Consider the following 15,021-nt stretch of genomic DNA (forward strand, 5'->3'; position numbering starts at 1 on the left):
TTTTTAACACATTAGCAGTGCTCCCATCCCTGGCTCTCCATTTTATCTAGTTCTTTTTCCACTAAATACAATAGTAATTTTTTAATTTTCCACCCCTTTTTTCTGTTTCACTCTTATTCCTCTCATCATAACTCTGAGTCAGCCAACACCTAAAAGCAAATCATTTTATTCTTGACCCAAATTTTTTCCTAATTTGCTTTTTGTGGGTCTATACTGCTCCCCCCCTTTTTTATGTATAAATATTTTTTTTTTTTTTTTTTTTTTTTCTTTTTCTTTTACCCCTATATTACTTCTCCCCAATTCAGGCCCTCCACTACAGGTATTGTTTGTTCTATTTAGTACAATATAATTCACAGTTCATCACAAGATTTTCTCAAAAAAGAGGGGAGAGGAGAGGAGAGGAAAAAAGGAGGGGAAGGAATTATTCCCTTTTTTTCCTCAAATTTTTATCTTATTTTATTTTTCTTTATTTAATGATTAATTTTTTAAAAAAACGCAATTTTTTATTTTTATTTTTATTTTTTTATCCTTTTATTCCTTCTAAAATCTCATTAATACTATCAAGAAAACCACCCTCAGATGCCATTAAAGAAGAGAAAATCGAATATTATGGATACAAAAGAAAGAGAGGTAACACAGAGAGATGAGGAAAAATCTATGGAGAAAAAATTTAAGATATTGGAAACCTTGGAGTTAAATGACAGAGAATTTAAAATAGAAATCCTAAAAATACTCAGAGATATACAAGAAAACACAGAAAGGCAATTTAGGGAGCTCAGAAAACAACTCGATGAACACAAAGAGATATCTCCAAGGAAATTGAAACTATAAAAACAAATCAAACAGAGATGAAAAACTCAATTCATGAGCTGAAAAATGAGGTAACAAGCTTAGCTAATAGAATAGGCCAGATAGAAGAGAGGATTAGTGAAATAGAAGACAAGCAACTTGAGGCTCAACAAAGAGAAGAAGAAAGAGACTCAAAAATTAAAAAAAATGAGATAGCCCTACAGGAATTATCTGACTCCATCAAAAAGAATAACATAAGAATAATAGGTATATCAGAGGGAGAAGAGAGAGAAAATGGAATGGAGAACATACTCAAACAAATAATAGATGAGAACTTCCCAAGCCTGTGGAAAGAACTAAAACCTCAAATTCTAGAAGCAAACAGAACTCCAAGTTTTCTTAACCCCAACAAACCTACCTCAAGGCACATCATAATAAAATTGGCACCAACCAACTGCAAAGAAAAAATTCTCAAGGCAGCCAGGGAAAAGAAGAATACAACATATAAAGGAAGGCCCATTAGATTATCATCAGATTTCTCAGCAGAAACTCTACAAGCTAAAAGAGAGTGGACCCCAATATTTAAAGTCTTGAAAGAGAGGAACTTTCAGCCACGAATACTATACCCATCAAAGCTATCCTTCAAATATGAAGGAGAAATAAAAACATTCACAGATACAGAAAAGATGAGAGAATTTATCACTAGAAAACCTCCACTCCAGGAAATACTAAAGGGGGTTCTCCAATCAGATACAAAAATAAAAAAAGAACAACAACAAAGCCACAAGTAAAAGCTCCAAGAAGAACATAACAAAACCAACTTTAAACTGTGACAACAATAAGAAAGGGGGGAGAGGATGAAGATTAACAGTAGCAAAGGGCGATGGAGAGCAAAAGTACTCACAAAATAGTGCACTACAATGAACAGGGTAGGAACCCTTTTCATTACTTAATGGTAACCACCATTGAAAAAACCACCACAGAAGCACATGATTTAAAAAAGATAGCAACAGAGGAAAGATGTATGGAACACAACCAAATAAAAACAAAAGATAGAAAAACGAAAGAGAAGAATCAAACAAGGCACAAAACTAACAGAAAGCAATCTATAAAATGGCAATGAGGAACTCACAAGTGTCAATAATTACACTAAATGTAAAGGGATTAAACTCACCAAAAAAAAAGGCACAGAGTAGCCGAATGGATCAAAAAAGAAAATCCAACTGTATGCTGCCTACAAGAAACTCATCTAAGTAACAAGGATAAAAACAAATTCAAAGTGAAAGGTTGGAAAACAATGCTCCAAGCAAATAACATCCACAAAAAAGCAGGCGTAGCAATACTCATATCTGATGATGCTGACTACAAGACAGCAAAAGTACTCAGAGATAAAAATGGCCATTTCATAATGGCTAAGGGGACACTGAATCAAAAAGACATAACAATTCTTAATATATATGCACCAAACCAAGGAGCACCAAAATATATAAGGCAGCTACTTATTGATCTTAAAACAAAAACTGACAAAAATACAATCATACTTGGAGACCTCAATACACCGCTGACGGCTCTAGATAGGTCATCCAAACAGAGAATCAATAAAGACATAGTGGCCATAAAAAAACACTAGAGCACCTGGATATGATAGACATCTACAGGACATTTCATCCCAAAGTGACTGAGTATACATTTTTCTCCAGTGTACATGGATCATTCTCAAGAATTGACCATATGTTGGGCCACAAAAACAACATCAGCAAATTCAGAAAAATTGAAGTTGTACCAAGCATATTTTCTGATCATAAAGCCTTGAAACAAGAATTCAACTGCAAAAAAGAGGAAAAAAAATCCCACAAAAATGTGGAAACTAATCAACAAACTTTTAAAAAATGAATGGGTCAAAGAAGAAATAAGTGCAGAGATCAAAAGATATATACAGACTAATGAAAATGACAATACGACATATCAGAATCTATGGGATGCAGCAAAAGCAGTGATAAGAGGGAAGTTCATATCACTTCAGGCATATATGAACAAACAAGAGAGAGCCCAAGTGAACCACTTAACTTCACACCTTAAGGAACTAGAAAAAGAAGAACAAAGACAACCCAAAACCAGCCGAAGAAAGGAGATAATAAAAATCAGAGCAGAAATAAATGAAATAGAGAACAGAAAAACTATAGAAAAAATTAATATAAAAAGGAGCTGGTTCTTTGAAAAGATCAACAAAAGTGACAAACCCTTGGCAAGACTTACCAAGAAAAAAAGAGAAAGAACTCATATAAACAAAATCCAAAATGAAAGAGGAGAAATCACCACGGACACCGTAGCTATACAAAGAATTATTGTAGAATACTATGGAAAACTTTATGCCACTAAATTCAACAACCTAGAAGAAATGGATAAATTCCTAGAAGAATACAACCTTCCTACACTGAGTCAAGAAGAAGCAGAAAGCCTAAACAGACGTATTAGTAGAGAAGAAATAGAAAAAACCATTCAAAACCTCCCCAAAAATAAAAGTCCAGGCCCAGACGGCTATACCAGCGAATTTTATCAAACCTTCATAGAAGACTTGGTTCCTATTCTACTCAAAGTCTTCCAAAAAATTGAAGAAGAAGCAATACTTCCAAACACATTTTATGAGGCAAACATAACCCTTATACCAAAACCAGGCAAAGATGGCACAAAAAAAGAAAACTACAAACCAATATCTCTACTGAATACAGATGCTAAAATACTAAACAAAATACTAGCAAATCGAATACAACAACATATTAAAAAAATAATACATCATGATCAAGTGGGATTCATTCCAGAATCTCAAGGATGGTTCAACATACGTAAAACAGTTAACATAATACACCATATCAACAAAACAAAGAACAAGAACCACATGATATTATCAATAGATGCAGAAAAGGCTTTTGATAAAATACAACACAATTTTATGTTTAAGACTCTCAACAAAATGGGTATAGAAGGAAAATATCTCAACATGATAAAGGCCATATATGATAAACCATCAGCTAACATCATATTAAATGGCACAAAACTGAAGGCTTTCCCCCTTAAATCAGGAACAAGACAGGGTTGTCCACTCTCTCCACTCTTATTTAATGTGGTACTAGAGGTTCTTGCCACAGCAATCAGACAAGACAAAGAAATAAAAGGCATCCATATCGGAAAAGAAGAAGTAAAGGTATCACTTTTTGCAGATGATATGATCCTATACATCAAAAACCCCAAAGAATCCACAAAAAGACTTCTAGAAAAAATAAGCCAATACAGTAAGGTCGCAGGATACAAAATTAACATACAGAAGTCAATAGCCTTTCTATATGCCAACAATGAAACATTTGAGAATGAACTCAAAAGAATAATCCCCTTCATGATTGCAACAAAAAAAATAAAATACCTAGGAATAAACATAACAAAGAATGTAAAGGACTTATACAATGAAAACTATAAACCATTGTTAAGGGAAATCGAAAAAGACATTATGAGATGGAAGAATATTCCTTGTTCTTGGTTAGGTAGAATAAATATAATCAAGATGGCCATATTACCCAAAGCTATATACAAATTTAATGCAATTCCCATCAAAATTCCAATGACATTTTTTAAAGAAATGGAGCAAAAAATAATCAGATTTATATGGAACTATAAAAAGCCCCGAATAGCCAAAGCAATCCTAAAGAAAAGGAATGAAGCTGAGGGCATTACAATACCTGACTTCAAACTCTATTATAGGGCCACGACAATCAAAACAACATGGTATTGGCAGAAAAATAGACACTCAGACCAATGGAACAGAATAGAAAGCCCAGAAATAAAACCACATATATATAGTCAAATAATTTTTGATAAAGGGGCCAACAACACACAATGGAGAAAAGAAAACCTCTTCAACAAATGGTGCTGGGAAAACTGGAAAGCCACATGCAAAAGAATGAAGCTGGACTACAGTTTGTCCCCCTGTACTAAAATTAAATCAAAATGGATCAAAGATCTAAACATAAGACCTGAAACAATAAAGTACATAGAAGAAGACATAGGTACCAAACTCATGGACCTGGGCTTTAAAGAGCATTTTATGAATTTGACTCCAATGGCAAGAGAAGTGAAAGCAAAAATTAATGAATGGGACTACATCAGACTAAGAAGTTTTTGCTCAGCAAGAGAAATTGATAACAAGATAAACAGACAGCCAACTAATTGGGAAATGATATTTTTAAACACCTGCTCAGATAAGGGCCTAATATCCAAAATATACAAAGAACTCATAAAACTCAACGACAAACAAACAATCCAATAAAAAAATGGGAAGAGGATATGAACAGACACTTCTCCCAGGAAGAAATACAAATGGCCAACAGATATATGAAAAGATGCTCATCTTCTTTAGTTATTAGAGAAATGCAAATCAAAACTGCAATGAGATACCACCTCACACCTGTTAGACTAGCTATTATTAACAAGACAGGTAATAGCAAATGTTGGAGAGGTTGTGGAGAAAAAGGAACCCTCATCTACTGTTGGTGGGAATGTAAAGTAGTACAACCATTATAGAAGAAAGTATGGTGGTTCCTCAAAAAACTGAAAATAGAACTACCTTATGACCCAGCAATCCCTCTACTGGGTATATACCCCAAAAACTCAGAAACATTGACTTGTAAAGACACATGTAGCCCCATGTTCATTGCAGCATTGTTCACAGTGGCCAGGACATGGAAACAACCAAAAAGCCCATCAATAGATGACTGGATAAAGAAGATGTGGCACATATACACTATGGAATACTACTCAGCCATAAGAAATGATGACATCAGATCATTTATAGCAAAATGGTGGGATCTTGACAACATTATATGGAGTGAAATAAGTAAATCAGAAAAAAACCAGGAACTGCATTATTCCATAAGTAGATGGGACATAAAAGTGAGACCAAGAGACATTGATAAGAGTGTGGTGGTTACGGGGGGAGGGGGGAGAGGGAGAGGGAAAGGGGGAGGGGGAGGGGCACAAAGAGAACTAGATAGAGGGTGACAGGACAATCTGACTTTGGGTGATGGGTATGCAACATAATTGAACTTTAAGATAACCTGGACATGTTATCTTTGAATATATGTATCTTGATTTACTGATGTCACCCCATTAAAAATAAATACAATAAAAAAAATCACATGATAATATCAATAGATGCAGAAAAAACATTTTATAAAATCTAGCACCCATTTATGATCAAAGTTCTCAGCAAAGTGGGAATACAGCGAACATACTTCACCATGATAAAGGCCATCTATGATAAACCCACAGCCAACATCATACTTAGTGGGCAAAAAATCAAAAGCAGTCCTCTTCAGATCAGGAACAAGGCAGGAGTGGCCCCTTTCACTGCTTTTATTTACCATAGTTCTGGAAGTCCTAGCCACAGCAATCAGACAAGAAGAAACAAAAAGCATTCAAATTGGAAAAGAAAAAGTAAAACTATCATTATTTGCTGATGACATGGTAGTGTTAAAGTCTCAGTCAAAAAACTACTAGACCTAATAAACGAATTCAGCAAGGTAGCAGGATATGAAATTAATATTCAGAAATCAGTGGTATTTTTATACACCGACAATAAACTGTCTGAAAAAAAATTAAGGGAACAACCCCCTTCACTATTGCAACAACAAAAAGATAAAGAACCTAGGAGAAAATTTAACCAAGGAGGCAAAAGACTTGTACTTGGAGAATTATAAAAAATTGATAAAAGGAATCAAGGAGGATACAAAGAAGTGGTAGCATATATTGTGTTCATGGACAGGAAGAGCAGACATCATTAAAATGTCTATATTACTCAAAGCAATCTACAAATGCAGTGCAATTCTTATTAAAATACCAATGGCATACTTCAAAGATATAGACTAAATATTCCAAAAATTTATATGGAACCAAAAAAGAACACGAATAACCTCAGCAATCTTGAAAAAGAAGAATAAAGTGGGAGGTATCACAGTACCTGATATCAAGTTATATTACAAGACATTGTACTCAAAACAGCTTGGTACTGACATAAGAACACGCGTATAGATCAATGGAACAGAACAGAAAGCCCAGAAATAAACCCACACCTTTATGGCCAATTGGTATTTGACAAAGGAGGTAAGAGCATACAATGGAATAAAAGACAGTCTCTTTAATAAATGGTGTTGGGAAAATTGGACAGGTATGTGCAAAAAAATGAAACTAGACCACCAACTTACACCATACACAAAAATAAACTCAAAATGGATAAAAGACTTAAATGTAAGTCGTGAAACCATAAATGTCTTGGGAGAAAAAATAGGAAATAAACTCTCCAATATCTCTTGTAGCAATATCTTTGCTGATTTGTCTCCTCCAGCAAGTGAAATAAAGGACAGGATGAACAGATGGGACTATATCAAGCTAAAAAGCTTTTGCACTACAAAAGACAATATGAACAAAGTTAAAAGACAATCCACACAATGGGAGAACATATTTGACAATACATTTGATAAGGGATTAATAACCAAAATTTATAAAGAACTTCTAAAACTCAACATTATGAAGGTAAACAATCCAATTAAAAAATGGACAAAAGAACTAAATAGACACTTCTTCAAAGAGGACATAAAGGTGGCCAATAGGCATATGAAAAAACATTGAACGTCACTAATCATCAGAGAAATGTGAATTAAAACCACAATGAGATACCACCTCACACCTGTCAGAATGGCACTCATTAACAAATCAACACACAATAAGTGTTGGCAAGAGTGTGGAGAAAATGGAACTCTCCTGCACTACTAGTGGGAATGCAGACTTGTGCAGCCACTGTGGAAAACAGTATGGAGTTTCCTCAAAAAACTAAAAATGGAACTGCCTTTTGACCCAGCTATCCCAGTTTTAGGAATATATCCTAAGAATACCAAATCATTGATTCAAAAGAAGATATGCACCCCCATGTTTATTGCAGCATTATTTACAATAGCCAAGATCTGGAAACAGCTCCAGTGTCTGTCAGTAGACGAGTGGAATAAAAATCAGTGGTACATATACACAATGGAATACTATGTGGCCATGAAAAAGAAAAAAAACTTTACCTTTTGTGATGGCATGTATGGATCTGGAGATTATTATGCTAAGTGAAAAAAGTCAGGCAGAGAAGACAAGTATCATATGATCTCACTTATATGTGAAATCTAATGAACAAAGTGAACTGAAGAATGGAATAGATGCAGAGGCAGGGTCACGGCAACCAGAGGGACAGCTGTCAGAGGGATGGTGGATGAGTGGGTAGGATCAGGGAAGGTGTAGGGAATAGTGAAACTATATATACATAACACATAGATACAGATAACAGGACAGCAAATCCCAGAGGCAAGGGGGAAGGAAGTTAATGGGAGGGGGAAAAATGGGTGTAATGGGACCATGGCGGTGGAGGGTGAGGGTGTTATTTTGAGTGAGACTTGAGTCCATGTTAACGGAATAAATTAAAATTAATAAAAAAATTTTAAAAAGAAACTAAAAACAACAAAGGGAAAATAAAAAACCCAGCATGTTTTGATGTGAGGTCTTTCTTCCTGTGCTATCTCTTCAGGCTTAATTTTTTGAAGTGGAGCAAGAGAGACCACACTCTAAAATGAGTTACAAGAAAGACAACAGTGATGGCTATAAAGGAAATGACCAGAAGCAACTGAGATACTCCTTCCTTCCCCATCCGCCATATTTGCTTCATAGAAAAACAACAAAAATAACAGATTCACAAGATACAAACAAAATCTTAGAATTACAAAATCCATTCATCCAAGGGTGGTGGAAGGCAGGAAGGAGAGGTGAGAATGTAAAAGGCACGTGGAGAAAACGTATTCAAATCAGTTTGGGTATGGGACTGGTAAATGCTAGAAAAGAACTGGAGAAAATCTTTTGATCCCTTCAGACTCACAGTGTTAAAGGTGTCAGGAAGAGTGTGCCTTAAAATCATCATATATATGATATATATATATAACCAATTCCTCAAAGAGAAGGGAATGTGCAAAGGGCTCATGGCAAAGTGGGTTCTGACTTCCCTAGTGAGCAAGGAAAGAACTGCCTCCTTTCAATCCCACTCTCCCCCTCTGGATGGCAGGTTACTCAGCAGCCTGTATCAGCCTTCAGTTTGGCAGGCGATGTATGCGGTGAAGGAGACCTTCTCTGTAGAGATTGAGCCTCTCAGGGCAGACTGAAGGTAGACCGTCTTTCTGGAAGAGTCTGTTGCTTAAGAAAACCACCAAGAAGAGGCTCAACTGAAAAAAGTACCCTTCACCAGAAGTCTTTGCTTCTTTGGTGCTGATAATAAAAAGAAAAGGAGAGAAAAGAGGCAGCTGCTGATAATGTATAAGGACTGCACTGCTTTGAGGAAAACCAGGGGCAAACCAAATCCAGAGTAGTAAGGCCAGTTCCTCTTCATGCCTGACAACCGCTGGTGCATTTCAATTCCTTTGTTGAAGTAATGAGGTAGGCCAGTATTGCTATAAATTTCCCTTAGGTCTGCTTTCTCTGTATCCAGTAGATTTGGGGTTGTGCGTTTTCATTTTCACTTATCTGAAGGTATCTGTTGACTTCTTGTTCTCATTGTTAACCCATTCATTGTTTAGTAACATGTTATGTAGCCTCCATGTGTTTGTGTAGTTTTCAGGGTTTTTTGTTTTTGTTTTTTTGCAATTGATTGCTATTTTCATATCATTCTGGTTTGAGAAGATGCTTGATATGATGTCACTCTTCTTAAATGTACTGAGAATTGTTTTTGGGCCCTAACGTGGTCTATCTTAGAAAATGTTCCATGTGCACTTGAAATGAATGTATATTCTGCTGTTTTGATGTGAAATGCTCTGAAAATAGCAACTGAATCTCTTTGGTCTGGCGTGTCCTTTAAGGCCAAAGTTCCCTTGTTGATTTTTTGTCTGAAATACCCATCTATTAATGTCAATGAGGGGTTAAAGTCCCCTTTGATGACCATAATACTTTTTTCTGTCAATATTTGCTTTAGGTATTTAAATGCTCTTATGTTGGATATACAAATATTTACAAGAGTTACATTATCTTGTTGGATTGATCCCTTTATTATAAAATGTCTTTCTTCCTTTCATTATAGCCTTGTTTTAAAAATCTGTATTTTTTTTATATAAGTATTGTTACCCCAGTTTTTTTCTTTGTTTTTGTTTGCATGAAATATCTTTTCCATTGCTTTACTTAAAATCTGTGTCTTTCATTCTGAGATGGGTCTCGTGGAGATAGTGTGTATATACAGTATGCGGGTCTTGTTTTCTTAGCTACCCGATGAATTTTGATTAAAACATTTAATTCTTTCACATTTCATGTCATTATTGATAGGTCTGTATTAATTGCCATTTTATTATTTGCATTTATATCTTTTGTTTTCTTCTTCTTAAAGAAGTCTTCTTGACATTTTTTGTAGTACTTGTTTGGTGGTGATGAACTTTTTTAGCTTTTTCTTGTCTTGGAAGCTACTTAATACTCCTCTAATTTCAAAAGATAGTCTTGCTGGGCAGAATAATCTTGGTTGTAGGTCCTTGTTTTTTTGTCACTTTTAATATTTCATGCCAATTCCATTTGGCCTGCAAGGTTTCAATGGAGAAATCAGCAGACAGTTTTATGAGAGCTCCCTTGTAGGTAACTAACTGCCTTTCTCTTGTTGCTTTAAACATTCACTATTTGCCTTTAACCTTGACATTTTAATTCCAATGCATCTTGGTATGGGCCACGTTTTCTTCATCTTACTTTACCTGAACTTCTACGTCTATTTCCTTCTTTAGGTTAAGGAAATTTTCAGCCATTATTTCTTTTTTTTTTTTTTTTTTTTTTTTTTTTTTTTGCATTTTTCTGAAGCTGGAAACAGGGAGAGACAGTCAGACAGACTCCCGCATGCGCCCGACCGGGATTCACCCGGCACGCCCACCATGGGGCGACGCTCTGCCCACCAGGGGGCGATGCTCTGCCCATCCTGGGCGTCGCCATGTTGCCACCCTCCTGGGCGTCACCATGTTGCGACCAGAGCCACTCTAGCGCCTGGGGCAGAGGCCACAGAGCCATCCCCAGCGCCCAGGCCATCTTTGCTCCAGTGGAGCCTTGGCAGCGGGAGGGGAAGAGAGAGACAGAGAGGAAGGCGCGGCGGAGGGGTGGAGAAGCAAATGGGCGCTTCTCCTATGTGCCCTGGCCGGGAATCGAACCTGGGTCCTCCGCACGCTAGACCGATGCTCTACCGCTGAGCCAACCGGCCAGGGCCATTATTTCTTTATATAGGTTCTCAATCCCTTGCTCTATCTCTTCACCTTTTGGTACCCCTATGATGTGAATGGTGTATATTCTATGTTGTCCCAGAGTTCCCTTAATCTACCCTCATTTATTTTTACTTATTTATTTATTATTTGCAGTTCTGATTGTGCATTTTCTACCTTGTTTTTCAAATTGCTGATTTGATTTGATCCTCTCCTTTATCTCACCTGTTAATGATTTCTTCTAGTATGTTCTTCATTTTAGTTATTGTGTTATTCATTTCTAAATGGTTCTTTTTTATGGTTTCTATGGCCTTTTTTATAATTAATATTTTTTTTTGACTAAAGTTTTTATTAAATACCTTGAGTATTCTTGTAACAACAAGTTGTTTTGAACTCTTATTTTGCTTTGCCCTATTTTATTTACTTCTTATTCTGGAGTTTTCTCCTCTTCTTTCATTTGAGACATGTTTCTCTACCTACTCATTTTGGCTGCCTCCCTGTTTTTGTTTCTATTTATTAAGTTGATCTGCTACATTTCCCATTCTTGGCAGAGTGGCCTTATGTAGTAGGTATCCTGTCAGGCCCTGCAGTACAATCTCTCTTATTACTTGACTCAGGTACTCCAGGAATCTCCCTTGTGTCAGTTGTATGTGTCCTCCTGTTGTAGTTGAGTCTCGATTACTCTTGGCATATCAGTGAGTGAGATTGAACCTCATGCTGACTAAATGTAAAGATCAGTCACGACAAGAACATACCAGCTGCCATGTGGGAGCTGACCCTATGAAGTGGGATTCACCCAGCTGGATATAATTCCTGCTGAAACCACCGTTTGGGTGTGCTGCTTGTGGGTCTAGTTGGGTGATATTCTGTTGAGATCTGAAGCGGCCAATGGGTGTGCTGTTTCTGAGGCTTCATGGGAGGGGCTCTAGTGCAGGCCAAATCTAGCCACTGCCTGAGACCAGTTCAGGGTTATCTGGTAGGGGCTATAAAGTGATTCACAACTGGTAACTTCCTGTGTTAGACCTGAAAGCTCTTGGGAGAGACCACACTATAAACTGAGGCCAGTTGCCACCATCAGTCTCTGGGCAGCTTAGCAAAATGCACAAGGTACCACCAAACGGTCTTTCACTGCTACTGACTGCTGGTAATGCTCTGTAGCTGAAAGAATTTAGAGTGATCTGTGAGTTGGATGAGGTGGGGTCTCAGGGACTCAGTAGGAGTAGGGTGGGAAGAGTGGAGTTCACAAATCTAATGCAGATTCAAATTTGGACATTCGGTGAGGTGCTATATAACACAGGAAAGATGGCACCTGCCAGTTGGTTATGTGGAAGCAGAGCTCAACACAAGAATTGTCACAGCAGTCCCTTCACCCCTTAACCTGAAGCTCTTAAAGTCACACAACTCATGTCCTATATGTCTTTGCTGCTTACCCCCCACCCCCCGCCCCCTAGCCCTTATTCTTCTACCAGAGCCCAGGGTAAGTGCCTGCAAGTGAATGACTCTGTGTGGCAGCCCTTTAGGAGGTTCCCAACAACCTTCAGTCTCACAGTACAGGAGGTGTTCCCATTGGTTCTCACAGCCTGATGATGTTTGAGCTCTTCTTCCCAGCACTCGTGGCCAGGCTGGGGAGTGGGTATGGGGCTAAGACCTTTTGTTCCTCAGGAGAGACTTTTTCAGCCAAGAAATCCCTCCCTATTCCATATCTCCATCCATGGGTTTGGAGCCTGTCCATTCCAATCTCTACCCCTCCTACCAGTCTCAACATGCTTAGTTGTAGGACTTTTCTTTAGATGGTCTTCTGATGGTTGTTTGTTCTATAATTTGGTTGTAATTTTGAAGTGGTTGTGGGAGGAGGTGCACACAACATTTACCCACTTTACCATCCTGACTGGAGCTTTCTTTTCTGCCATTTAAACTCCCAGGAGACTCAGCAATCTATTCCTCTTGCCATACTATGTTATTTCTGATATTTTGTAAGCCCATCTTTACAATATAAATACAGTTTTCTAAGTCTTCGCAATTAATGTTGGCATTATGTATCTCAGGAGTTATTAACATAGTAACAAGTTTGATTGGTCTTATTTTCTAAACAAAGAATATACATTTTTATTTAAAAAAACAAAGAGCATAACTATTTTGCAAATATATTACTTGCATTTTAATTTCTAACAGTTATTTCTCTGCTTCAAGTGTATGTTCAACTGTAGCTATAACTAAACAGTTATAACAATACTATTGAAGAAAAGTTTATAATTAGAAGTTGCTTAGAAACAAATAGATATATTTATAATTGTATTATTTTAATATATTAGGTATTAGAAATTTTTCACAGAGATATGTCAGCCAAGGAATTATTGATCAAAATGTGTTCAGGAAACCAAAATTATAGAACACTTGTAATAAATAATTTCAGTCTGAGTTCCTGTTTTTATTTCTAAAATGCATTTAAGATTTTTTTTTCAGTTTTAGTTGATATAGAATATTATCTTACTTTTAGGTGTGCAATCCAGTAATTAGGCATTTTTACAACTTATAAGACAGCTACAGTGACAAATCTAGTACCCATGTCATACCATAGAGTTATTACAATATTATTGGTTATACTAATTATACTGTACTTTACATCCCCATGACTATTTTTAACTATCAATTTGTATTTCTTAACCCATTAACCTTCTAAACCCAGCCCTTACTCCTTTGAGTAGTGAGTGTTTTTCATGTTTACTGACACCCAGGAGTAATTTTATTTTCAAAAAATGAAATTAGTTCCAGTTAGTTTTACTAACTTAAAATCTTGTTTGTTTGATAACCAATAAATGGAAACAAGAAGAACATACATTTGCCTTTTTAAAATGTTTCCTTACACATTTTTAAAATAAAAATTTGGGGGCCCTGGCCGGTTGGCTCAGTGGTAGACCGTCAGCCTGGCGTTCAGGAGTCCCGGGTTTGATTCCCGGCCAGGGCACACAGGAGAAGTGCCCATCTGTTTCTCCGCCCCTCCCCCTCTCCTTCCTCTCTCTCTCTTCCCCTCCCACAGCCAGGGTCCCATTGGAGCAAAGTTGGCCTGGGCACTGAGGATGGCTCTGTGGCCTCTGCCTCAGGCACTAGAGTGACTCTGGTTGCAACAGAGCGATGCCCCAGACAGGCAGAGCATCACCCCCTAGTGAAATTATATAATATTTGTCTTTCTCTGCCTGACTTATTTCACTCAGCACAGTATCCTCTAGATCCATTCCTATTGTTTCAGATGTCAAAATTTCATTCTTTTTTTTTTCTGTGGTTGAGTCATATTCTGTTGTATAGATGCACCATTTCTTCTTTATCCATTCATCTATTGACGGACACTTAGGTCACTTTCATATCTTGATTGTTATAAATAATGCTGCAATAAACATATGGATGTCATATGTCCTTTCATTTTAATGCCTTGAGTTGAAAGTAACAGGATGGAACAATATTTTTAGGAAAATAGAAACAAACAAAAATCTGAGGTAGCATTACTTATACCAGACAAAATAGACTTTAAAACAAATGCTATAACAAGAGTCAAAGAAGGACAAAGCAATTTTATTTCTGTGTCTTTATTGAAAAAAAAAATTTAAATGCCTATTTGAAAGTTATTTACAAGGTCTGGTACATTGATTTGGTCACTATAACCTTAGCTAAGAATAATAACAGTAAAGAATTCTATATATAAAATAAAACTGCAAAAATACAGTTTATTTCTTCTCTTTTTACTTTTAGAAATCCTGACATTAGGTTAATGATGCTAATTTGTCACTTTAAAAGTTATAAGCCCCTTTTGATGAATCACATCCAGTACCTGTTATCCTATATAAATATTCTCCTGCTGTTGAAGATAAAATTGCTGGCATGTCTCAGTTTTGTTCTAGTATGACAAAATAAACAACTTACTTATCAAGTAATTGAATCCTTTAAAAAAAAA

Source organism: Saccopteryx bilineata, chromosome 6, assembly GCF_036850765.1.
Source record: "Saccopteryx bilineata isolate mSacBil1 chromosome 6, mSacBil1_pri_phased_curated, whole genome shotgun sequence".
NCBI lineage: Eukaryota > Metazoa > Chordata > Mammalia > Chiroptera > Emballonuridae > Saccopteryx > Saccopteryx bilineata.